At 33.9% G+C, this 13,535-nt stretch overlaps 1 pseudogene; it reads left to right on the forward strand.

The window, feature by feature from the left end:
• Window positions 1–280: 280 nt before the first annotated feature.
• Window positions 281–13,535, forward strand: part of LOC133328320 (uncharacterized) — a 33,283-nt pseudogene continuing 20,028 nt past the window's right edge.

The following is a 13,535-nucleotide window of genomic DNA, read 5'->3' on the forward strand; positions in this document are numbered from 1 at the left end:
CGATCTTACGACCAATGGCTTTCTTTCTGCTTTTCGCCGTTTTATATCCAGAAGAGGCTCTTGTACCGATCTATATTCAGATTGTGGAACTAATTTTGTTGGAGCGTCGAAGGAATTGCAAGTCCTTTACAATAAGGCTAAACAATCGTTGCCCGAAGACTTAGTTAATTCTCTCAGTTTGATTGGGACCGACTGGCATTTCATTCCTCCAGCTTCCCCTCATTTTGGAGGTCTCTGGGAGGCAGGAGTCAAGTCAACTAAGTATCATCTCAAGCGAATAATGAATGATCGTATTTTAACCTTTGAGGAGTTGAGTACTTTGTTGTGCCAAATTGAAAGTTGTCTAAATTCAAGACCCTTGGCACCATTATCAGCTGATCCCTCAAACTGTGACGCCATTACTCCAGCACATTTCCTTATTGGAGAGCCCACTACCTGCATACAAGATGAATCCTTACTGGATAGCAATTTAAATCACCTTACAAGATGGAAATGTGTGGAGAAGATGAAACAGCATTTCTGGAAAAGGTGGCGTAATGAATATTTGAATCGTTTACAGTCGAGACCAAAATGGCTGAAGCCTTCTACTGTGCCTCAAGTTGGCGATTTGGTGCTAATAGCGGATGAGAGATGCGGTCCAGGTCAGTGGTTGTTAGGCAGAATACAGGAAACACATCCTGGTGCAGATGGACTTATTCGGGTTGTATCAGTTCTGACTAAAAATAAAACCATTAAAAGACCTATATCTAAAATTTGTCTTCTTCCAGGAAATCAAGATTCAGGTGCTGCAGAAAAATCAGATTCCAACCAATAACACTTCAATTCTTGGCTTTCATCATCTTCATATACTGGGTTTCTTTATCATCATAACTTGGATTCCCTCATCATTCATCTTCCTATTCGAGTCAACTAACTTCAATTTCTTTTATTATCAACACCTACACTAACTCCACCAACTATACATGCAGTTCGGTTGGAGCCTATGTTCCAGCGCTGTGAGTCGGAGCACAGCAGAGTCATGAACTCAACAAAAATACTCCCAACGATAGGCCGTCCTTCGTAATATCTACAAAATAATATGCATTCTTTGGTGGGGGAGAATGTTGGCGGAAATGTCATTCCACCAACTGACAATATTCTTTTTTTCAACTGTTTTTGTCATTAATTTTAATTATTATTTTATTTTTGTATTTATTATAATATATATTACTTTGAGCCACTGTTTGTTAAGCATAATACCACACAGCATTATAACAGTTAAATAATATTTCATCAATGTTAATTATTTTTAGAACTAACATTTGAGAGAAATATGTAAACTGTATTTTTTCAATTCTCTTCATTTGCATATTCCATAATTTCTAACACTCTTTATGTTTAATGAGTGCAGCCACAACCACAGCTTAAGTCTTGCTTAAGGTGTTTTGTTGTTGCCGTCGGCTGATCTCAATTATGCCAGCACTTAGCCAACTACAGTTATACCTGTTCGCACACGACAATGTTTGCTTGAAAACATTTGAATTACGTGTTGGTTGTGCGTGCAGGCTTCACTGTAGGTTGGCTCAGTTGTTATTTATGGAAATTATGGAATGAGTATGCAAAAATAATGGAAGTATGAAGAGGTTGATGTAAAATAAACTCTCAATACTCTGTCTTATTACATTTGGATCGTCAACAGCACAACAACTAGCTAAGTATTGAAAACTTTGTCTTGCTTTGCATTGCTGCTATAGTGAACAGTGTTTGATTCTTTTCTTTAATAAAATATTTTTTCGAAAGAAAATATACATATTTTTATTATTTTTTTTTTTTTTTTTTAATATTTCCGAACTGTACGTACACATGGTTAATTTACATAATATACATAGAATCACTTTCAGAGTCGATTTATACATGTCCGTCTATCCGTCCGTCTGTCCATGTATTTTTGTGAGCAAAGTACAGGTCACATTTATGATCCGATTTTAATGAAATTTGGCACAGATCACTTATTTGGCGCAAAGACGACCCCTATTGCAATTGGAGTTTTGTTAAAATCGTTCAAAATCGGCACATTGGGTTCTTGTAGGGTACCAAATCTGTCCATCAAACCGGTAGCCCTGATTTAACGGTATTTTTACGATTTTGAGCGGGTTTTGTAAACGAATTCGCTGTAATTTTGTATTTATACACATCACCACACTGTGGTTCCTTTTGAGAATATGCATAGAATCGCTTTCTGAGTTTATTTATGCATGTCTGTCCATGTTAAATTGTAAACAAAGTACAGGTCGCAGTTATGATCCGAATTGAATGAAATTTGGCACAGCTATTAAAATGAGTTCAGATTTATATATAGCTCCCATGTATATTTTTGTCCGATTTTATTTAAATATTGCACCAAATTCCCTATACATCTATCTATCGATTTGAACGTACGTATTTGAACGGTATAGCGTACCGAATTAAGTCTTGAATGATGCTAAGTTTCGTGAAATCCGGTTCGGATTTAAAGATAGTTTCCATATATATTTTCGTTCGATTTAATAGAAATGGTGCAACAAAGTTACTATATACTTTTCGATTCGGACGAAATTTGGCATAGCGTAGTGAATTGGGTCAAGATGGATTTGTGTTAGGTTTCGTAAAAATCGGTCCAGATATAAATATCCCTACCATATATATTATCGTCCGATTTAATTTAAATTGTTCACTAAAGATCCAAGGTTTGGCCGATTGGCACACAAGTTTGTACAATGTTCTTAAGTTAGTTCAAACTTACGTTTGTCAAATTAAATTAATTTAAATTAAATTAATCTTCAAATCGGTTCAGATTTAGATATATCATAAATACCATATATAATTTCGACCTATTCATGTTAATTGTACACCAAGTAATCAAAAGGTGTCTGATTGAGATTAAATTTGAAACAGTGCAGCGCACCGAACAGCGTGTGTTAAGTTTCATAGATTGCAGAATGGCATAATATATATATACAGTGGTGGTCACGCAATTAAAACATTTATTGTGGTAAACATTTTTGGATCAGCCCTCGAATCGTTTGAAGTATTTTTGAAAATTTTTGAATTCAGAACACTTCGATATACTGCACTTAAGACATTTAGTGTGAAAATAGAAAATTATTGCATGCAATTTTTCCATAAATAACGGTTTTTATAAAAATACATCGACTTTGAAGGGGCCACATAATTAAAACATTGTGTGATTCTTTTACTTTACTTCATTTTTTTGAATTTTTTTTTTTTTAAATCACTTAAATTTAGGTAAGTTATGCAAATTAAGCACCGATAAAGTCATTCACAAAAATTTTTTTTTTTTGAAAAAATCTGTAAAATCTATAAAAATTGCCAATAATTTGTACAGTACACCTAACATTCAGAAAATCACCTTTATTATAGAAAATAAAGGACCGAATGCACCAGAAATTGCTAGAATTAGCAGAAAACAATAAATAATTCTCAAAATGAATACAATTTTGAAATAATAACTCAAAAAATGGCAATTAACTTAAAGGAACGATTCAACTTCGATAGCCTTTATTGAAGAAGGCCAGAATATTTTTGCAGTATGTGAGAAAATATCGATTGATATTGGCATTTATTATATCAAATCGATTGTTCGAGTAGTACAGAACATATTTTATCAAAAAATATATCAGTCACAACGAAACGAATAGAGATCAACGCCTAAGTTTACTAGTAAAAATTTATGGCACACAGCTGCATTTTTGAAGCTCAACACAAAACTTCAAATATTTGTCAAACTGCAAAATATTTTTTTCTTTGAGGCTAAAATAGTTTAAGTGGATGTTTTTCTATTCAAAAAATATTATTTTGGAAAAATAATGTCATTTTCAATAGATTTTAAGGGTCAAGAGTTGACCATCAAATATGCTGCTGTGTACCAGAAACTTTTACTCGTCAACATTGGCGTTGATCTCTGTTTGTTTCATTGTGACTGATATATTTTTTGATAAAATATATTCTGTACTACTCGAACAATCGATTTGATATAATAAATGCCAATATGAATCGATATTTTCTCACATACTGCAAAAATATTCCTGCCTTCTTCAATAAAGGCTATCGAAGTTGAATCATTCCTTTAAGTTAATTGCCATTTTTTTTATTATTATTTCAAATATTTATTTATTTTGAGAATTATTTATTGTGTTTTAGTAATTCTAGCAATTTCTGGTGCACTCGGTCCTTTATTTTCTATAATAAAGGTGATTTTCTGAATGTTAGGTGTACTGTACAAATGTTTTGGCAATTTTTATAGATTTTAAAGATTTTTTAAAAAAAATTTTCTGTAAATGATTTTATCGGTGCTTAATTTGCATAACTTACGTAAATTTAAGTGATTTTTTAAAAATATTTTCAAAAACATGCAGTAAAGTAAAAAAATCACAGAATGTTTTAATTATGTGGCCACTTCAAAATCGATGTATTTTCATAAAAACCGTTATTTATGGAAAAACGGCATGCAATAATTTTATATTTTCACACTAATCTCTTAAGTGCAGTATATCGAAATGTTCTGAATTAAAAAAATTTGCAAAAATACTTCAAACGAATCGAGGGCTGATCAAAAAATGTTTACCACAATAAATGTTTTAATTGCGTGACCACCACTGTATATATAGATATATATTCTATATATATATATAGATATATCTATATATCTTTCGATTTGCGCGAAATTTGGCATAGCGTACCGAATTGAGTCTAGAGTGATGTGTGCTAACATTCGTGAATAACGGTTTAGATTTAGACATAGCTCCCATATATATTTTCGTCCGATTTTATGTAAATAGTGCACCAAAGTTCCTTTAAATCCTTAGATTTGCACGAAATTGACATAGCGTACTGAATTGAGTCTAGAACGATGAGTGTTAAAATTCGTGAAAATCGGTTCAAATTTTGTTATAGCTCCCATATATATTTTCGTCCGATTCAATGTAAATGGTGCACTGACCCTATATACCCTTGGATTTGCACGAAATTTGGCATAGCGTACTGAATTGCGCCTGGAATGTTTTGTGTTGCGTTTCGGAAAAATCGGTTCTGATTTCGATATTCGTCGGATTTTACATAAATGGTGCATGGTAAATTGCTGACAAATGTCAAAAGAAATACGTGAGGTGGATAAACCATGGCTGAAATCCTCAAAATACCTTAAATTGTGAGTACAGTTATAAGAGGGTCATGGCAAATATTGGACATATATTAATAATTTTAGTTGGTAGGTTTGCCTCCCCATGAGAATCTACAACATTGTGTATTTTATGACATAAATATTCAACTCGGGAAACAAGATTTGAAAAATATGCCAGGATTAGAAAACGGAGCTGTTGACCTATAACGGGTAAGGAGCGTACAAATATCGCGAAATATGGCCTCGTTTCAGAATATTGAACCTCAGAAAGTAAGATTTTCGTGGTAGTTGTGTAGGGTATCATATGGTCGGCCCCGTTCGACTATACTGCTCCGCTCACTCGTTCTATAAAAAATTTGTTATGCTGTGCAAAATTTCGTATAAATGGTGAACCATTCAAAGGTAATCGGACAAAAATATATATTACATAACATATGAGAGCTATATCTAAAACCGATATTCACCAATTTTGATACAGAAAATGCAATAACCCTTCACCACTTTGGGAACATGCATGACATGTTAATATCTACAATATCCTGTAATAGATCGGTCATAGAATCTTTGGAGGACCATTGAGATGAAATTGGGCGAAATTAAATGTGCTATCTAGATAAATATTTGAAACAATTGAAAAACTCCATACACATACCATTCTGAAATCAATGAAAAATTTAATGTCAATTTGATACCCTCTGCCAAATTTCGTGTAACCATATATCAAAATCTGAACCGATGTCAACAAACCTTATCATGCATCATTTTTTTCTCAATAGCATTCGTTATGCAAAATTTTACTCAATCAGACAAATATTGGGAGTTTGAGAATGACAAAAAAAAAAAATCGGACGAAAAATATATAGAAGCTATATCTAAATCTGAACCGATTTTAAATAAAAAATTTCGCAGATATCAGTCTGCACCTAATTCAGTACTTTGTGCAAAATTTTGTCCCAATCGGACAAATATTGGGAGTTTGGTGTATAATTTACCAAAAAATTGGACGAAACTATATATTGGAGCTATATCTAAATCTGAATCGATTTCAACAAAACATCGCAGACATCAGTCTGGACCTAATTCAGAACTCAGAATTGGGAGTTTGGTGCATCATTCACATAAAATCGGACGACTATATATGGCTATATGTAATCTGAACCGATTCCAACAAAATTCCGCACACATAAGCATGGACCTGATTCAGTGCGCTGTGAAACATTGTGTCCCAATCGGACAAATATTGGGAGTTTGGTGCATCATTTACATAAAATCTGCGAAACTATATATGGGAGCTATATCTAAATCTGAAGATTCTCAGAACCCCATATACGACAATTTTGTTCATTAATATACTCGTTGTGGAACGAATTTGTAAACCATAATTTCAGATGCGTTAGAAGATACCTTTTCGTCAAAGTCAAACTTTCAACTGAAAATAAAACCGGTAATGAATGTTCAAAAGTCTGACGAGACATACTACATAATAACCTTCACCACTTTCGACACATACAGTGATGCTCATACCTACAATATCCTGTGGATATAACATACGTAGTATCCTTGTATCCTAGTATCCTAACATGATAATCGGACTAAATATGTGATCTATATAGATATATGTAACAATTTAAATCAATCCATTCTGAAATCTATGCAAAATTGGATGCCATAGCTACAACTCAATACGTTATACACATTTTCATCTCAATCGAACAAACGTTTGGTGTTTGGTGAGCAGTTTTCCTAAAATCAATCGATAAAATATATGGGAATTATAACTAAATGATAACCAACATCTACAAAACTTAAAACACATTTAATACATTATGAAACATTTCGTCTCAGTCGGACAAAACCTTCAGAGTTTGGAGCCCCCTTTAACATAAAATCGGGCAAAAATAAATATGGTATATAATCTAAATTTTGTCCGATTTTTATAAAGTTTGGCCTACGTCAATTTGTGCTTAATTAAGTACGATGTGCAAAAATTTCATCTCAATCGGAAAAACATAGGGAGTTTGGTGTAGCATTTACATCAAATCGCATGAAATTAAATATGAGAGATATATCATTATCTGAACCGATGTTTTCTAATTTCAATAAGGTTTGTCCTTAGACCAAAAAGTAACCTGTGCCAAATTAGCCGATCTTCATGAACAATGGACTCTAGAGCGACCAGAAAAACAGACAAAGATAATTTTTTTGTTTCATTTCATCCCTTAAATATTTACTGATCATTACCAAAAACAATAGGGGTCGCTATTGGCCAGAACCCATCCTACATGCAATATTTCGCGACGTTACAAAACCTTGTTGCTGCACGAAGCTATAATACCCTGACAACATAGTGGAGTAGGGTATAAAAATGACGAATGTGGTCTTCCTAAGTACAATTAAAGAACAAATTCTTCGACTTTGAAGGCCCATATACATTATTCAGATTTCAAATGGTGTATGTTTGTCCGTTTTGTACGAAATGTTGAACAGTTGTACTAAATTGGACCTAGAATGACGTGTGCTACGAATTCTGAATATTTCTGAAGTCACTCCGCTCTCACTTTCCAAAGGACAGTCACGACGACAGTCATGCTGTAACAATTAACTGAGGTGAATTTGAACCCATAGTTAGCGTAACGGAAACATAAACCTGTAAATAATTTACGTGATTTTGGTTTCGCGTTTGGCATTAGAAAGTGTAACAACATTAATATCATTTGTCAATAAAAAGGACCACAACTACAGCACCATCTATGGATAGACCACAGAGCATGACATCAGTGTAACGATAAAAATCAAAGAGAAAAAACAGCAGAGATTCACATCGAAAAACAATAACAACAAAAACTAGGTGAACATAGCAATCAAAATAAAACAAACAACATCAAGGTGAACACAATCGAACTCTAAAATTGAAAACGGATGCGACACAACCTTTTCCGTTTCCTATATTCGGTGTGTTCAACATAACCTAACAACAAACCACAAATAAACACAAACACATCGTCACCAGCTCAAACACCAACAAAAATTTTTCTTCGCAACATTCCTCTGGCTTCGTTTTGTTTGCTTAGTTAGCCCTAAGTCGTAAACGCTTGGGAATGCATTGGTACGCGTTGGCGCGTACCTATATTAGCGTAGCGCAATATTCCATCGTCGAGGGTGTGTTTCAACCAAACCGTGACACATAGCTATGTACTATTATGCAAGTAAGATATCAGGAATTGCCTGTGGTACACGTTGTCCGCAAAGTGTTTCTCAAAAATCTCTCGATAAACAACAACACAACCCATACCATCGTTATCAGCGCCATCAAAAGTATCGGTATTGTGGCCAGAGTTCTTATCTAACAGTAGCAGCAGCGTTGGTGAAGGATGGTGAATAGGACAATGGTGGCGACGGCAGCGGCATTTGCCTAGGCATGCACAAACCTAACCACTATAACGAGGGTATTTATGTTACTGGCACGACGGAAACATCGGTGGCCATGGACATGGCATTGCCAACGAAACGGTCACGGCTGCGGGCAGAATGCATGGGGTACGTTATAGAAGGAAGAATATTGAGCTTGGGTTTAAAAAAAATCGAGGAAAGTTATTTTTCATTTTTATACCCTTCACCACACTGTGGTACAGGGTATTATGTCTTTGTGGATATGTTTGTAACAGGCAAAAGGAATCGAGATAGAAGAGAATATGCATAGAATCACTTTCTGAGTGGATTTGTGCATGTGAACAAAGTACAGGTCGCATTTATGAATTCGATAAAATTTGGCACAGCTCACAGAAATTGGATAAAATCGGTTCAGATTTAGATATATCTTCCATAACCACCAAAATCCCAATATTTGTCGGATTGACACAAAATTTTGCACAGCGTACGGAATTTAGACTGGAATATAATTTGTTAAGTCTCATTGAAATCGCCCAATATATAGTTTCGCCCGATTTTAGGTAAATGGTGCAATACACTCTCAATATTTGTCCGATTGAGAAAAAATTTTGCACAGCGTACTGACTTAAGTCCGCCTTGATGTGTGTGAAGTTGCTTGAGACACAGTTTGACATGATGTTCTTAATTAACTCCAGTTTGCTGTCTGCGAAGTTTTGTTGAAATCGGTTCAGAATTACATATAGCTCCCATATATTAATTTTAAGTAAATGGTTCAACATAGACCCAATGTTAGGACGACTGTCACACAATTTTGCAAAATTTTTTGGAAACTGCCGTTGATATCGGTTCAGATTCAAATAGTCTGCTTTAAGTTTTGTTGAAATTGGCTAAGATTTTCATATAGCTTCCTTATATATTTTCGTCCGATTTTATGTAAATGGTGCACCAAACTCCTCATGTTTGTCAGATTGGCATGAAATTTTGTATAACGTACAAAATTGAGCATAGAGTGACGTAATTGCGTTTTGTATTTTTGACCGACTTGATTGGCCTCCACATAATAAACGGCTGTTCGATTGGGATTTGCTTTAAATCGATTTACATAATTGTATATATGTCCAAATGATCCTATCATAACATGAATGACAATCACTTTTTGAATCGATTTATGCATGTTCATTTGCTCGTTTATGTATTCTTCTGAACAAATCCACATTGCATGAAATTTGGCACATGCCACTTATGTGTCCAAATGACGAATATATATATTATGAAATGGTACACCAAACTCCCAAGACATGTCTGATTGTTTGAAAATAGATATAACTTCTATACATATTTTCGTCCAATTGTATCTAAATGGAACGCCAAATTTCCAAACTGTTCTCGATTGAGACAAAATGCTGCACAAAGTACTGAATTAAGCACAGATTGACATATGAGATATTTTGTTAGAATCAGTATAAATTGATATATAGCTACAAGATGTATTTTCGTCCCATTGGATATAAAAGTATCACCAAAATCTTTAGACATAGCACCTATATATATTTACGTCCGAGTGGATTCAAATGTAAAATCAAATGACAAAATTATGCAAATCGTCCTGAATTAAGTACAGAGTGTCGTACGTGAAGTTTTGTTGAAATCAGTTCAGAGTTATATGTAACTCCGATATATATTTTCGGCCGATTTTATGTAAATAGAGCACCAAACAGATTACTAACTTTGTGCACTTAATATCCCACGTTTGATGCAGATGTAATCTTGGGTAGCACGCTTTGCTGCAGCCTGATTTACATATATTTACATATAGGTCTCATACATATTTTTTTTCGATTTCATACAAATGATCCACTAAAGATCCCAAGTCTGATCGATTGAAAGGGAATATCGAATCGATTTGGGAATGACATGAGCATGGGCTAATTTTAAGCTGAGGATACAATGACGTGTATTAAATTATGTTGAAATCGGTTCAGATTTTGATTTTCGGTTCATTTTGCACAGCGCTTGGAATTGGATTTAGCTTTAGCTTCTATATGTAAACAAACGTTTGTAAGATTTGATGAAATGTTATGCAGCACGCTATGCTTGAGCATATCGATTTAATATAAATAAAATGGTGTAAAATACATATATTCGACCTTATCCATCTCTCTGATTATACCCTTCACCACACTGTGGTACAGTGTATTATGCCTTTGTGCATATTTTTGTAACAGGCAAAAGGAATCGAGATAGACACATGGTTCCTTTTGAGAATATGCATAGAATCACTTTTTAAGTCGATTTATGCATGTCTGTCCGTCCGTCTGTCTGTCCATGTTAAATTGTAAACAAAGTACAGGTCGCATTTATGATCCGAATTGGATGAAATTTGGCATAGGTCACTTATTTGGCCAAGGACGAACCCTATTGAAATTGGAAAAAAATCGGTTCAGATTTAGATAAAACTCCCATATATATTTTCGTCCGATTTAATGTAAATGGTGTACCAAAGTCCCTATATATCTTTCGATTTGCATGAAATTTGGCATAGCGTAATGCATTAGGTCTAGAATGATGTGTTTTAAGTTTCCTAAAAATCGGTCCAGATTTAGATATAGCTAGCATATATATTTTCGTCTGATTTAATGTTAATGGTGTACCAAAGTCCCTACATATCTTTCGATTTGCACGAAATTTGGCACAGCGTAATGAATTAGGTCTAGAATGGTATGTGTTAAGTTTCCTGAAAATCGGTCCAGGTTTAGATATAGTTCCCATATATAGTTTCGTCCGATTTAATGTAAATGGTGTACCAAAGTCTCTAAATATCTTTCGATTTGCACGAAATTTGGCATATCGTAATGAATTAGGTCTTGAATGATGTGTGTTAAGTTTCCTGAAATTCGGTCCAGATTTAGATATAGCTCCCATATATATTTTCGTCCGATTTAATATAAATAGTGTACCAAAGTCCCTATATATCTTTCGATTTGCACGAAATTTTGTATAGTGTACTGAAGTAGGTCTGGAATGATGTGTGTTAAGTTTCGTGAAAATCGGTCCATACACAAAATTTTGAACTATGTACTGAAGTTACTATAACATAACGTGTGACAAGTTAAGTTGAAATTTAGTTGATTTCGATATCCTTCAAAAATTCGACGTAAGTTAGGATTCATCTGTTGGATATACCCAAAGTGGTGAAGGGTATCATATGGTCGGCCCCGACTTTTTTGAATTTGAATTTTATTATAGAAAATATTTAGCTGGAGAAACTGTGTAAATAGTTAAGCATTTCCTGCTAATTTGGAATTTAGAACAAATTTTACCAAATTCCTCACATATGAGCCTAATACCATTTGAAACTATTTTGTGAATACACACATATGCATTAATTCTTTATTTATTAATTTGTTGAAAAAAAAGATGTAACATTTTCACAAACATCTTCCTTCAGCAGCACACAAATTCGTTGATAACATTACATTTCCACAGCACTTGCCTTTGACTGCAAAGTAATCCCCAAAAAGAGAGAGACTTATCTAACTTTTATCGTATCCTCTACATAAAAATTGAATTGCCATTACGAATGGCTTTGCCAGTAACACAAAATCTGTTCATTTGTTATTCAGGACGTGTTACACAAAACCAACCGGCATTAGCATGTCTTACAACTCCCTATACTTTGATACGTCCTGTTTTCAACTTGGGACCAGGCTTAAAAAATATTTACTTGCGGATAATTTCCTTTTCCTTTCGAATAACATGTTCTTTTGGAAATTGGCCTGTATCATCTTATCTTTACACCATTCATTTATTATCGTTCTCAGACAATTTACATTCTAGTTTATGATTGGAATGCTGTTGCTTTTTCGTTATTTCTTGGGTGTACATTCAATTGCCTTTAAGAGTCCAAAGCTGTTGTTGTCATGCCAGAAATACTTTTTAGATTTTTTGTTTGTTTTCTAATTGTTTCAGTACTGTTGAGTGTGGGTGTGGGGCTACTTTAACCAACCCTGTGTAAGAGAGGTTCGGAGAAATCGCAGGCGACCGCTCTCATATTTAATTTTAACCCTTTGTGGCCAAATGTTGCCCACAGGCAACAAAATGTTTTAGAGCTTATATTTCATATGTAGCTAGTAGATATATATTCTTTGTATTTCATACGTCAAGACCTGATTATCGACGACACATATCAAAAGAAAAATCAAAAAAAATCAAATTTTTGGTAAAGTTATGAGCTTTTCAATGTAGAGAAGAGGGCAAAAATGTGTACAGTACTAATTTGTGTATACAGTCCAAATTATTTAAATCGCTTCGCATTCGAAATGTATAAATTCTGTCATCAGAATTATTTTTGATTCTTGTAAAAATGAATATAGAGAATAATTTAAAATGATTTTTTCGTCGATTTTTCATTTGGTTTTCTTGATATTGGGCTTTCATTTTTCAGAAAGAATGTACTGTATCTACCGAATGCAAGGATGTAGCGATCTCAAATTTTGTCCATATCCTATCTAGGATAGATGCATTAAATCTGTGAACAGAAAATTGTTCTATGATTACGGACGACTTTTATTTTTCACTTACTAGCTTTTCCATTTGTACTAATATTTAAACCAGTAAGGAAAGTAGTAAAGTCGGACGGGGCCGACTATATGATACCCTTCACCACTATGGGTATATTAAACAGGACTATTATCATGAAATTGTATGAAATAAAATATGTGATATTTATCTAAATGTGAAACGACCTAGACCTATCCATAAACATGTCATCGCTATGCAACATATGAACTTGGTACATTATTTAGATTAAATCGGACGAAAATATATATATATATATATATATACATATATATCTAGATCTGAATCGATTTTCACGAAACTCATGGGACTTTGGGGCACCATTTACATGAAATCGGACAAAACTATATATGGGAGCTATATCTAAATCTGGACCGATTTTCACGAAACATACCAGACATCATTCTAG

Source organism: Musca vetustissima, unplaced genomic scaffold (assembly GCF_032173495.1).
Source record: "Musca vetustissima isolate MV318-11 ecotype Yass unplaced genomic scaffold, APGP_CSIRO_Mvet_v1 utg58903, whole genome shotgun sequence".
In the NCBI taxonomy this organism is placed as follows: domain Eukaryota; kingdom Metazoa; phylum Arthropoda; class Insecta; order Diptera; family Muscidae; genus Musca; species Musca vetustissima.